General features: G+C 45.7%; 1 protein-coding gene across 19 annotated transcripts in view; it reads left to right on the top strand.

Moving 5' to 3' along the window:
• ANK3 (ankyrin 3) overlaps window positions 1–13,913 on the top strand; it is a 1,328,922-nt gene that overhangs the window by 727,322 nt on the left and 587,687 nt on the right. The window lies entirely within an intron of this gene.

The following is a 13,913-nucleotide window of genomic DNA, read 5'->3' as shown; positions in this document are numbered from 1 at the left end:
CAAATCCAAAACCAAAACACAAAACCCAAAAAATTTCCGGTGCACATCTCTAATTTTAACAACCAGCACCAGGCTCTGCGCCTGGTCCTGGTGCAAAAAATACGGGGGACAAAAGACGTAGGGGGTCCCCCATATTTTTAACACCAGCACCGGGCTCCACTAGTCAGAGAGATAATGCCACAGCCGGGGGACACTTTTATATTGGTCCCTTCGGCCCTGGCATTAAATCACCAACTAGTCACCCCTGGCTGGGGTACCCTGGAGGAGTGGTGAAGCCCGAGGCTGTCCCCCCCCATCCAAGGATGGCGGATGGGAGGCTGATAGACTTTTGTGTAAAAGAAAATGAATTTTGTTTTTTGTAGCAGATCTACAAGTACCAGCAAGCCTGCCCCGCAAGCTGGTACTTGGAGAACCACAAGTACCAGCATGTGGGCAAAAAATGGGCCCTCTGGTACCTGTAGTTCTACTACAAAAAAATACCCAAATAAAAACAAAACACACACACCGTGATAGTAAAATTTTATTAAACATACATGCACACTTACTTACATACATACTTACCTATGTTGACACGAAGCAGTCGGTCCCCTTGTCCAGTAGAATCCAGGGGTACCTGTAAATAAAATTATACTTACAAAGAATCCGGGGTAGATCGGTCCTCTTCTTATAAGTTATAATCCAGGGACTTGGTAAAATAAAAAAACGGAATACCCGAACCACGCACTGAAAGGGGATCCATGTTTACACATGGATCCCCTTTCCCCGACTGGCGGGACCCGCCGTGGCTGCTGTCAAAGAGGGTCCCTTCAGCCAATCAGGGAGCGCCACGTCATGGCACTCTCCTGACTGGCTGTGCGCTCCTGAACTGTCAGTCAGGCTGCGCACTGTAGATACAATGTAGCGCAGTGCCACTCCATTTTATCCAATGGTGGGAACTTTGCAGTCTGCACCCGGTACCAGTAATCCAGGGACTGTTATGGAGGAGCTGTTGAGGCTGCTGCTGCTATGCAGAGGAAGGCGCCAAAATGCCGCTGATCCCGCTCTCACGTAGCTTCGCCTTTCGCCATGGTGCCGGAGCTACTGTTTTATATTTATATTGGCCATGTCTCCCTATGTTTGTAGTCTCACATAAATACTTGGTACAATGCATTTTTGCCAGTCTCACGCAGGGGCTACAGCGGGTCCCCCACAGGAGAAACCCGTACACCTCACCCGCGCTTCAGCCGCACAGTGAACCAGAGGCCCCCCTAGTGGGGTCCACGGCGTGTACTCACCACCGATGATCACCTTCAGGCAGCGTTAGGGGTGTGCGGCATGCTGCGGCTGCGACAGCCAAGGCGGCATGCCCCGCTGAACAAACAGCCCTTCAGGTGGTCCTGCAGCGGGAAAGCGGCTCTGCACCTCCAGAGGCCGATGACCATCCCCCTCCTAACTCCCACGGTGCAGGTATGCTGTTGCCCAAACAGCATACCGAAAGAAATAAAACTTTAAAAGAAATTGAAGAAAAACTCTGGAGCTTGCAGAGTGTGCATCCTCTCCTGAGGGCACTTTTTTCTAAACTGACCTGTAGGAGGAGGCATAGAGGGGTGGAGCCAGCACACCCAGTTGAAGAAATTTAAAGTGCACTGGCTCCTTTGTACCCGTCTATACCCCATCGCATTAATTCTGTCCCCAATATCCCTTATGGATGCTGGAGAAATACTACATTATATTATATTTCTGTGGTCTCTTCTTTATATTTATTGGGGAATCATCTGACTTTTGGGAAAAAAAAATAATAATACGGCAGACATTTATTGAGAATTGAGAGACTCTCATTGGACCTAACTTTTGAAAGGTAGTAATATTTTACCATATTTCTATATACACTGCTCAAAAAAATAAAGGGAACACTAAAATAACACATCCTAGATCTGAATGAATGAAATATTCTTATTAAATACTATGTTCTTTGCATAGTTGAATGTGCTGACAACAAAATCACACAAAAATTATCAATGGAAATCAAATTTATTAACCCATGGAGGTCTGGATTTGGATTTGGAGTCACCCTCAAAATTAAAGTGGAAAAACACACTACAGGCTGATCCAACTTTGATGTAATGTCCTTAAAACAAGTCAAAATGAGGCTCAGTAGTGTGTGTGGCCTCCACGTGCCTGTATGACCTCCCTACAACCCACACAAGTGGCTCAGGTAGTGCAGCTCATCCAAGATGGCACATCAATGCGAGCTGTGGCAAGAAGGTTTGCTGTGTCTGTCAGCGTAGTGTCCAGAGCATGGAGGCGCTACCAGGAGACAGGCCAGTACATCAGGCGACGTGGAAGAGACTGTAGGAGGGCAACAACCCAGCAGCAGGACCGCTACCTCTGCCTTTGTGCAAGGAGGAACAGGAGGAGCACTGCCAGAGCCCTGCAAAATGACCTCCAGCAAGCCACAAATGTGCATGTGTCTACTAAAATGATCAGAAAAAGACTCCATGAGGGTGGTATGAAGGCCCAACATCCACACGTGGGGGTTGTGCTTACAGCCCAACACCGTGCAGGACGTTTGGCATTTGCCAGAGAACACCAAGATTGGCAAATTCGCCACTGGCGCCCTGTGCTCTTCACAGATGAAAGCAGGTTCTCACTGAGCACATGTGACAGATGTGACAGAGTCTGTAGATGCCAAGGAGAACATTCTGCTGCCTGCAACATCCTCCAGCATGACCGGTTTGGCAGTGGGTCAGTAATGGTGTGGGGTGGCATTTCTTTGGGGTGGCCGCACAACCCTCCATGTGCTCGCCAGAGGTAGCCTGACTGCCATTAGGTACCGAGATGAGATCCTCAGACCCCTAGTGAGACCATATGCTGGTGCGGTTGGCCCTGGGTTCCTCCTAATGCAAGACAATGCTAGACCTCATGTGGCTGGAGTGTGTCAGCAGTTCCTGCAAGACGAAGGCATTGATGCTATGGACTGGCCCGCCTGTTCCCCAGACCTGAATCCAATTGAGCACATCTGGGACATCATGTCTCGCTCCATCCACCAATGCCACGTTGCATCACAGACTGTCCAGGAGTTGGCGGATGCTTTAGTCCAGGTCTGGGAGGAGATCCCTCAGGAGACCATCCGCCACCTCATCAGGAGCATGCCCAGGCGTTGTAGGGAGGTCATACAGGCACGTGGAGGCCACAAACACTACTGAGCCTCATTTTGACTTGTTTTAAGGACATAACATCAAAGTTGGATCAGCCTGTAGTGTGTTTTTCCACTTTAGTTTTGAGGGTGACTCCAAATCCAGACCTCCATGGGTTAATAAATTTGATTTCCATTGATCATTTTTGTGTGATTTTGTTGTCAGCACATTCAACTATGTAAAGAACAAAGTATTTAATAAGAATATTTCATTCATTCAGATCTAGGATGTGTTATTTTAGTGTTCCCTTTATTTTTTTGAGCAGTGTAGTTTGCTGATGGTAATGTAACGCCCATTTTGGATTTGTGATGTAATTCTGGTAACTCTAGGAGACTCTTTTACCTCTATAATTTTGTATTAGGTTATGGGGTATGTTTACTCTGGGTTCTCCATGTGTTTGTTTATGGTGTACTTGCCTTCTGTGTTCACTAGGTCAGCTGTAGCCAATTTCCTTCTACATACCTGCTAAAACACTGGAGGTTGCTGGATCATCTTGTGCCCTTTCCTTGTGTCCAGCTCTGCTTTGTATCCTTGTATATGAAGCTTACTGGATCAGACTTGTTTATTGTCTTAACCTGTAGCCTTAGATTATCCTTTGAAGTTTTAGTATGCCTCTTGTATATTCTGATTCACTGTCTTACTGTTTAGCCCGGAGTTTCCCAAACGCGGTCCTCAAGGCACCCCAACAGTCCAGGTTTTAGGCATATCCATGGCTCAGCACAGATGGTTAGATCAAATTGACTAAGGTGCTAATTAAGTCACCTGTCGCCAAGCATGGATACATTTAAAGATTAGATTTTTATTGAAGTTTCAAATAGAAAAATTGAAGGGGGGAGGGGGATGTACACAAAATCCCATGTATAAATTGTACATCCTAATACAATTAAAAGCATCACTTGAAAACATCCAAATGTAAAGATCTTCTCATCGATGAGTTTATGCGACAAGGCAGATCCAGAAATAACACATTGTAATACAACAACAGATATACCTGATATTAGAGACAGTAGAAGACAATAAATTCCTTTAAATGTCCTAGCATTATTCAGAATAAGAACCCATGAATTCTCAAGCTATATTTGACGCTCTTGAATCACACCAGGCGGACCGTTTGGCTAATTGTCCAGTCACTGGTGTCGAGTGTGACAATCCTGCAGTTTCAGATTCAAAATGGGTTTGAACTTTCAATAGCAACAATTATGGGGATCAATGGGGTACACCAATTTTTGGCTAAAATAAGATTTGTGGATGCTAGAATATGGCCTAGTACATACCGGTTATTAGGATGCATAGTGGCAGGAAATAAATTAAATAAAGCCATTTTTAGAAGGGGAGATATTGGAGTTCCCAGAAGTTTAGAAATTAGACTAAATACTCGAGACCAGAGACCAGCAACTATAGGGCATAGCCTAAAAATATGAAAAAGTGTTCCTACGTTACCATATTGTTGCCAACAGGCATTAGGTGTAGTGGGCCACATAGTGTGTAGAAGAGCGGGAGTGAGATATTGTCTATGGAGAAATTTATAAAATTGTTCAATGTGGGATTGACATTTGGATTCATGAAAGCATGTGCGATATACGGCCTGCCATTCCTCCTCCATTATGATACATGCTAAATTAGATTCCCATTTAATTTGGGGTGAAAATTTGGCCGGTGACTGAGGGCATACCAAAGTATTGTACAACCAGGAAATGGCACCTTTACATACCACTCTGCTAATTTTATTGTGGATGTACTTAGGGATTGACATCACTTTACATGGGGGTTCACACACACTCTGTAACCAGTGCCGTAACTGGAGATATTTATAGAGGTCTTTACAAGAAATTGTATATTTAGATTGGAGGTATGTGAAGGGAATCAGAGATCCGGCTTCCATTAAATCACTAAAGAAGAAATTCCCAGAGAAGTCCAAGATTCAAACGATAAATCTGGGATGAGATGTGCTAGGCCCGTTAAGCAGAGTTCTGAGGAGGGAAGGGTAATCTCCGGTAACTTGGCCACCAGAGACAGCCAAGATTTATGAGTGGATAGGACCACTAATGATTGTGCAGTAAAATTCAGTCCCTCTGGAGCTGGTAACCATAAAATGTCAATTAGGGGGACAGGAGACAATAACCCTCATTCAAGAAGGACCCTGGATTTAGTGGTATCTTCCACTAACCAAGCACCTATCGGAGCAAGGATACTCACTACCTGATACGAATATAAGTCAGGAAACGCTAAGGCACCTTTAGATTTTGGGAGAGACATTCTACTTTGAGCCAGTTTGGGTTTCTTGCCATATTTTATAAGGGCAAAGTTAAATTTGGCTAAAAGATAATTAGGTAAAAAGATAGGGATAGTCCTAAATAAGTATAATAATTTGGGAAGCAGAACCAATGCACCGATGCGGCCTAGCCACGATATATTGAGCAGCATCCACTCATTTGTCATAAGAGAGAATTTGTGTAACAGAGGGGGGTAATTGCAAGAGATGAGCTCTGAGACTTTTGGGGAAATCTGTATTCCCATGTATTTTAGGCTTCTATTCTGCCAGGCATAATCATATTTCGTTTTCAACGAGTTGAGTAAGTCAGTAGTGAAGTTAATTGGGAGAGCTTCCATTTTGGAACTATTCAATTTATAGTATGAAACAGAGGAATATTCTTGTAATATCATATGTATAGTATACCCTTAAGAGATGAGATAGGGTTAAAGGCCCTACACACTGGACGATAATACTCAAAGATATGAACGATCTCGTTCATTAATGAATGAGATACCGTTCATATATTTGAGTGTGGAGGCACCAGCGATGAACGATGCGCGGCCCCGCGCTCATTCATCGCTGGTGCCCCGTCGCCTGTGCATGCAGGCCAATATGGCCGATCTCGTCCATATTAGCCTGCACTTCTATGGAGCCGGGTGACGGGGAGAGTGAAGAAACTTCACTCCCCCCATCACTGCCCCCTGCCGCCGGGTCGCCCATCGTCCGCATCCGCCGTCGGGCAGCTCGGCAGCGGATCGCTCAATGTGTAGGGCCCTTTAGTTATAGAGAGAAGGACATCGTCTGCAAAGAGACAAACCTTGTACGGTAGCTTGGACAAAACCGGGCCATGAATAGTGGGGTTATTTCTGATGGATTCAGCTAGAGGTTCTATCGCTAAGACGAACACCAAAGGGGACAAAGGGCAGCCCTGGCTAGTACCATTTGTGATCCTAAAAGTGGTTGAGAGCATACCATTAACAAAAACTCTGGAAGTCGGGCTGGAGTAAAGGGCTGTAATAGAAGATAGAGCTAGTCCCTCAAATCCAAATTTACGGAGAACAGCTTGCATGTAACCCCAATGGTGCCTGTCAAACGCCTTCTAACGAAACTAACAGGAGGGGTTCGGACGAGGAGGAGAAGGCGTCTAAGATATTAATTATTCTCCTAGTGTTATCAGGGAGTTGTCTACCGTGAACAAAACCTACCTGATCGTGATGAATAAGCGAAGGAAGTAATGGATTAAGCTTGTTAGCTATGAGTTTAGCATAGATTTTCACATCTGAGTTTAAGAGTGCTATGAGACCATAATTAGACAATATTGTAGTATTTTTACTTGGCTTGGGGAACGCCACAATCCTAGCTTCCAGCATTTCAGGAGGAAAGGACCCGCAAGTCATAGCATCATTGAAAAATGGGGGCCAATACTGTGGCTAAAATATCCTTGAAACATTTGTAGAACACGTTAGTGTAACCGTCCGGGCCAGGCGCTCTGTCAGCTGGTAAGCTGATCACTTTTTTTTATTTCTTCCGGGTCCAAGGGCATTCTAAGATTTGAATGGAAGACTGATCTAAAGAGGGGAGTTTAAGGTCTCTCAGAAAGGCCAGTATCCCTTCAACATATGGTTGGAGAGTCATTGGGTTATCATGTAGGTTATACAGGGAGGCGTAGTAATCAGTAAACGCGTTAGCAATCTCCGCCAGGTTGGATACTTTAATCCCTCTTAAATTTGTAATTTCCATGACACATTCTTTTGCTACTTTCCCTTTTAACTTTCTGGCTAAGAGTCTACCTGCTCTATCACCATAAGTATAAAATGCTTGTTTTAACAATAAATCTACTTCAAAGGCCTCTCACACTGAGACTTTTCACACCTACACAGTAGGAATTGCCTTCTAACACCTTTCCAAAAGACTGCCTATCCTAGGATAATTGACTAAATCAGCAGTTATTTTATTTATCACTTGCTTCAAATATACCCAATAGGTTATAGCAATAACTTTGTTCATAAACCCATTATAATTTTGGATCACATACCGAATTGGGGGAAAACAAAACACAAAAAGGAAAAAAAGAGAAAAAAAAAACCACTGCTTTTTCTCCCTTTCTCATCATCATATGCAGCTCAAACTTATAGTAATCTGTCATTGATGACCAAATGTATACGTATTGCTCCAGCTTCATTCTTTCACTCCGCCCACCACGTTCTGCAGTTCCTATCACACCATCACAGGCTTCTATTCTCCAATCCCTTGGCATTTTAAAAATAAAACACAGGCGCATTCGTGGGAAGCGAGCAGGCCGGAAATGTATTTCCCCCGGTAACCATCTAAGTCCTTTGCCCACCTGCTCACCCCCATATTCAAAGAACAATCAAATAGAAGTGATACCCAAAAGACGGCCCTGTGTTTGGAAGGACAGAACTGTCAACACCCGCTTTGTGACCCCCATACCCAGAGCTCCTGCACTTGACATAAAGAAAACTGAAGGCCCTCTGGTATGCCCAATCAGGTCAGTCCTTTGTAATGCCAGATCTATAAGAAACAAGACTGCAACAATTGCTGACCTTATTGAATCTGCAGATCTAGCCTGTATTACAGAGACCTGGCTAGATGAAAATGCAGCACCTATATTGGAGGCTGCAGTACCAACAAACTACTCTGTCAGCCACAATCCAAGACTGGACCGCAGGGGTGGCGGGTGGCTATCTGCTTCAAAAAAGAACTTAAACTTAGGGTCCACCCTATTGAAATTACTCGCTCATTCGAGTGCATTGCTGCCCGGAGTTCGACAGGATTAGTTTTCAGAGTACTTCTCATTTACCGGCCACCTGGAGATGGAAAGATATTTCTACAAGAAATTGCAGACACTGTTGCTGGCCTGGTTCTGGAACATCAAAGATGGCTCATCCTCGGGGATTTCAATGCATGGGTGGATGATGAGCTCTCACGCCTTGGCCAAGACCTCCTGTGCACAATGAATGGTCTGGGCTTCACACAGGTCATTCCCTCTGCCACACATAAAAGTGGTCACACTCTCGATCTTGTCTTTCAGATTGGATTAGAAGTCACTGACCTAAAAATAAACCCAGTCATCTGGTCAGACCACTACTCCCTCTGGTTCTCAGTTGCAACCCCTCAAATAAGATCTCTGCCCGTGGAGTTGACCAGGTATCGTCCAAGGAGGGGTATGACTCCCCAGGCTCTTGCAGCAAATCTGGATCTCTCTGCTATACTGGGTGCCTGTGAAGATCCCTGTTCCCTAGTCTGTTATAATAGGGATGTTATGGCTGCAATTGATATTATCGCCCCTGTGCGTATAAGACCTCGTAAACCACAACGTCAAGCTCCATGGTTCGACAACAGTGTTAATGAGCTCAAGAAAAAGGGGCGTAGACTGGAAAGACAATGGAGGAAGACTAACCTAGTGGATGACAAAATAAAACTAATAAAGCATAACGAAGAATATCAATCGGCAATCACTCGTAAGAAATCACAGTTCCTGTCAAATGAGATCAGAGCAGCAAACAATAGGCCAGCTCAACTTTTCCACACAGTGGAGATGCTTTGCAAGCCAGCATGCCTGCAGACTGATGAGACCCTCTCCCAGGCAAGATGCAACGAGTTTGCAAACTTCTTTGCAGATAAAATATCCACCATCCGGGCTGGAATCTCCACAGTGCCATCAAAGGAGTGCCAAACTTTAAAGCCTGCCAATATAAGCTACCTGCTTCATGGACCAGCTTTGACCCAGTGGATGTAAAGGACACTGCTGAAATTGCTCGGATTTTGCGTCCCACCACCTGTGATCTGGACCCAGCCTCAACCAAGCTTCTAATAGGTTGTATGGATATAATTGGTCCTGTCTTTGCAAAAATTGTTCAATGCTCTTTGCAGACAGGCATTTTTCCTGGACCCCTAAAGGAAGCAATTGTTAGACCGCTTCTTAAAAAACCTAATTTAGATCCCGACTGCATGACCAACTACAGACCGGTATCAAACCTTCCTTTACTAGGAAAGGTTATTGAGAAAGTGGTTGCAAATCAACTGGAAACCCGCCTGACAACCCATGGTATTTATGATCCATTTCAATCAGGATTCAGGAGAAGACATAGCACTGAAACAGCCCTGGTGTGTGTGTTAAATGATCTTCTGATGGCAAAAGACAGAGGTGACTGTTCAATATTAATCCTTCTGGATCTCTCGGCAGCATTTGATACCGTGGACCATGGGCTTCTGATTGAGCGACTGATACATTTCTGTGGTCTGGATGGCACAGTCCTAAGCTGGTTCAAATCATTTCTCACAGGCAGGTCACAGAGAGTATCGTCTGGACTATACTCATCACCACCAGTGCCATTGCCATGTGGTGTCCCACAAGGTTCTATACTATCCCCCATGCTTTTTGCAGTATACATGCTCCCATTGGGTGAAATAATCAGGCACCATGGCCTGGTCTACCACTGCTATGCAGATGATAAACAACTGTACTTGTCCTTTGCTCCGGGCACTGATAACCCAATAGCAACCCTAAATGGCGGTCTAGCTGAACTACAGGAGTGGATGAGCGCCAGTTGGCTGCGACTGAACCCGGATAAAACAGAGGTACTTATGATACGACCGCAACATCAAAGGACAAGACTGCAGCGTAGCCAACCAACTGGACTTACATTCGGGGATTCAGAATTACAGACCAGCAGAGCCGGATTAAGAGGGGGGCCCGGGGGATACGTACCCCGGGCCCCCCTTTCCAAAAGGGCCCCCTGCCACACCGCAGATCGGATCTCTCTTCCGATCCGATCTGCGGTGCTGTGCTCCCCGGCTCCCGTCCTCACTGCAGCAGCTGCACACAGACAGGTCAGCTGAGCTGAGCGACGGCTCAGCTGTCCAATAATGTATCAATGAAACAGCCTGCGTGCCCAGCCAATGACTGAGCGGCAGGCTGCTTCATTCATACTTTATTGGACAGCTGAGCCGTCGCTCAGCTCAGCTGTCCTGTCTGTGTGCAGCTGCAGCAGTGAGGACGGGAGCCGGGGAGCACAGCACCGCAGATCGGATCGGAAGAGAGATCCGATCTGCGTTGTGGCAGGGGGTGTGCTGCTTGGGGAGGCAAATATATATATATATATATATATGTGTATATATATATGTGTGTATGTATATATATATATATATATATATTTTCTGCCTTCTCTATTAGGGGCCCCACTCTCTTAAGTGCCCCGGGCCCCCCATGGTCTTAATCCGGCTCTGCAGACCAGTGATCGTGTACGGAATCTTGGCGTTGTCCTGGATGGTGGCTTGACACTTAAACATCAGATATCAGCCACAGTCAAATCCTCATTCTTTCACCTGAGGCACATAGCCAGAATCAAGCACTTAATTCCCTCAGATGATATGCCAAAAGTCATACATGCATTTGTATCATCTCGATTAGACTACTGTAATGCCCTCTACCTTGGTCTACCAGCAAAAGAATTGCAACGCTTACAGCTGGTGCAAAACACAGCTGCCAGGCTGTTTACCAACCAGCCCCGTTCTAGCCACGTAACACCCATCCTCTACTCCCTTCACTGGCTGCCTGTAAGATGGCGAATCATCTTCAAGATTGGCTTACTGAGTTTCAAAGCATTACATGACCAAGGCCCAAGGTACCTGAAACAGCTTCTGACCCCATACTGCCACACTCGATTACTGCGATCTGTAGATGAAGGACTTTTAGCAGTACCTAGAATCTACCGTAATTCATCTGGGGGTCGAGCTTTTAGTCATGCGGCTCCGACTCTATGGAACTCACTTCCCCGCACAGTGCGAGAGGCCCCAACTATAGAATCCTTCAAAAGTAGACTCAAGACTTTCCTGTTTACTCAAGCATTTCCATAGTGTCCCTTTTAGTATCTTCATGCGTCTGTATTTTATGAAAATGTACTTCATTATTTTCTGTACTATATTATGCTATGTATCTGTTAAGCGCCTTGAGTCCTATTGGAGAAAGAGCGCTATATAAATAAAATTATTATTATTATTATTATTATTATTATTATTACGTACAGAGTCCAAAGCACCAGAACGTGACGCTGAAATAAAGGCAAGGTGTAGTAATAGCCCCTAGCAGCCTACCTCCGTTGTTTCACCCACGTGGTCAGCTTACGCCTATGAGACTGTGGTTTCTTGGGCCTACGGCAGCCGTGTTTGAAGGGCGGATTAGGTCTGCCCAACTCCGATGCCCCCAGGTCTTAATGTGAGACAAGGCGTAAACCGAGACGGGATGATAACAAGGGGACCTCTAACTAAACCAAACTGAGAACTAGGGGCTACAAAGAGACCTAAAACTAAACGTATATGCGGCACAGCCGCCAGGATAAACAACAACAAAGGAAATGCTGTCCACACGCCGACACAATACTGTTGTGTACCGGCGGTGACAGCATATGCAGAACCCTAACTAGTATAACTAAAGAATACAGCGGTCTTGGCCGACGGACGCGGCAAAGCCGCTATTCACGAAACCGGTACAAATACTGGCAAATGGACAGGAACCCCCCAATGTAGCTGACACAGACTCTCAGGACCGGAGGACAGGCAGAGTTCCAACGACTGAGCAGTGGACACCAAGGAACAGGATACGGGATCAGGATCAGGAACAGACAAAGCCACCGGACTTCAGGACAGGAACGCTTCAAGGCAAGAAGCTGGATCAGACACTGGATCAGACACTGGATCAGAATGCTTCAAGGCTGGAAGCAGCTAGACAGAAACTATCACCAGCGTCTGTGTAATGCACTGAGACAGAATATAACAAGGATTTCTACCAATCACAGCAGGGACCCTAATTAATTATATCGTGCAGCTGCCCTGTTGCACGACTCCAAACTGACAAGTGCAATTAAAAAACAGGTGAGGCTAAACACATGAAACAGGCTGCAATTACACAGACTAACCACCGGCGGCCAACAAGAGTCTTTCTAAACCAGAGCAAAGGAAATCCTGGCCTGCAAGAGAACTATAACATAAAATACATAAACGGAAAACAGGAATGAACCACTACTTGTGGTTCATAACAGCGATCTGCACTAACTTTTCTTGCGATTTTGACTATATAGTCAAAATCGAAAGAATATATCTCACCGTGTGTACACACCCTTAGACGTCAACCCAGAACTATCAACACAGAAATAGAACATGTATGGGGAAACACCAATGTAAATAGAAAGGCAATGAATGTTAACAGCGAGTCCATCACGGTGGGGTACCAGACCACAGGTCGAGAGCCCCGCAAGGATAATCTATGAGACATCCCATTCCACAGACCAAGCACCCCACCATGCAGAACAAGACAAACAAACAAACAAACAAGCAAACCTTAAACAATGCTATTAACTAAGGATACTGAAGGTTCATAGAGTAGTTGGTGATATGGCAGGATACACTATATTCAGGAAGTATGGCTCACTCTTGACCAGGTCTTTGAAATCCGGGAACTGCTTGGAGCTTTGGCGACAATGTCCTCCAAGTTCCAGGACATGAGGAGTTGGGTACCGGCAGCAGGAGAGGTGACGACACTTGTAGATCCATTTTGCCTAATGAGCAATTTGGTAGGTAAACCACACTGTTATTGGATGTCCGCTTTCCTGAGGGCCCAGGTGACAGGGTAAAAGATCTAAGGATAGCGAGGGTGGAAGCAGATAGGTCCCCAAATATTTTGAAGGTCTGCTAAGATAGATTCATTAGTATCCGAGGGTTTGGCCACATGGAGTACCATTTCCTTTATATGGTAGTAGTGAAACCGCATCAGTGTATCTATGGGCGTCCATTGGGGCATTCCGTGCTATGGGGATACGGTGTATGCAGTCGAGTAAGAAATCAGTAATTGTAACAGTGGGAAGCAGTTTCATGAAGAGATCAGTGACATAGGGGGTCATTCCGAGTTGATCGTAGCTGTGCTAAATTTAGCACAGCTACGATCATTCACACTGACATGCGGGGGGATGCCGCTACTTGTCAGTCCCCGAGCCCGCAGTGGCTGCGTGTGATGTCACGCAGCCGCCGCGGCCTGATCCCCCTAAACGGTGGCTTAACGCTGCCGTCCAGCCCCCTCCCGCCCAGCGACCGCCTCTGCCACAGAGGAGATCGCTAGGCAACAACGACTTCCATGCGCCGGCGCACTGCGGCGCCGGCGCATGCACAGTTCCAACCCGACCGCTGCGCTGCGACAAACTGCAGCGAGCGACCGGGTCAGAATGACCCCCATAGTCTTTTAGATCAGAATTGGGTACTTGTTCCGGGATAACTCTAACTTTATTGTTGTTTCTACGAGATCTATCTTCAAAGTCACCGACCTTACTATGGAGTGCCGTAACTTCCGTTTGTAGTTCTTCATGAAGTGTGATTAGGTATTGTGAGACTTGACGACTTCCTCTAATTTGTTTTCTAATTTTCTAAGTGGTCCGTACATTGGCGCACAGCATCAATGGACTGCTGACAGA

Source organism: Pseudophryne corroboree, chromosome 3 (genome assembly GCF_028390025.1).
Source record: "Pseudophryne corroboree isolate aPseCor3 chromosome 3, aPseCor3.hap2, whole genome shotgun sequence".
In the NCBI taxonomy this organism is placed as follows: Eukaryota; Metazoa; Chordata; class Amphibia; order Anura; family Myobatrachidae; genus Pseudophryne; species Pseudophryne corroboree.
Note: the sequence above shows the minus strand (reverse complement) of the source record. Positions and strands in the feature narration are given on the sequence as shown.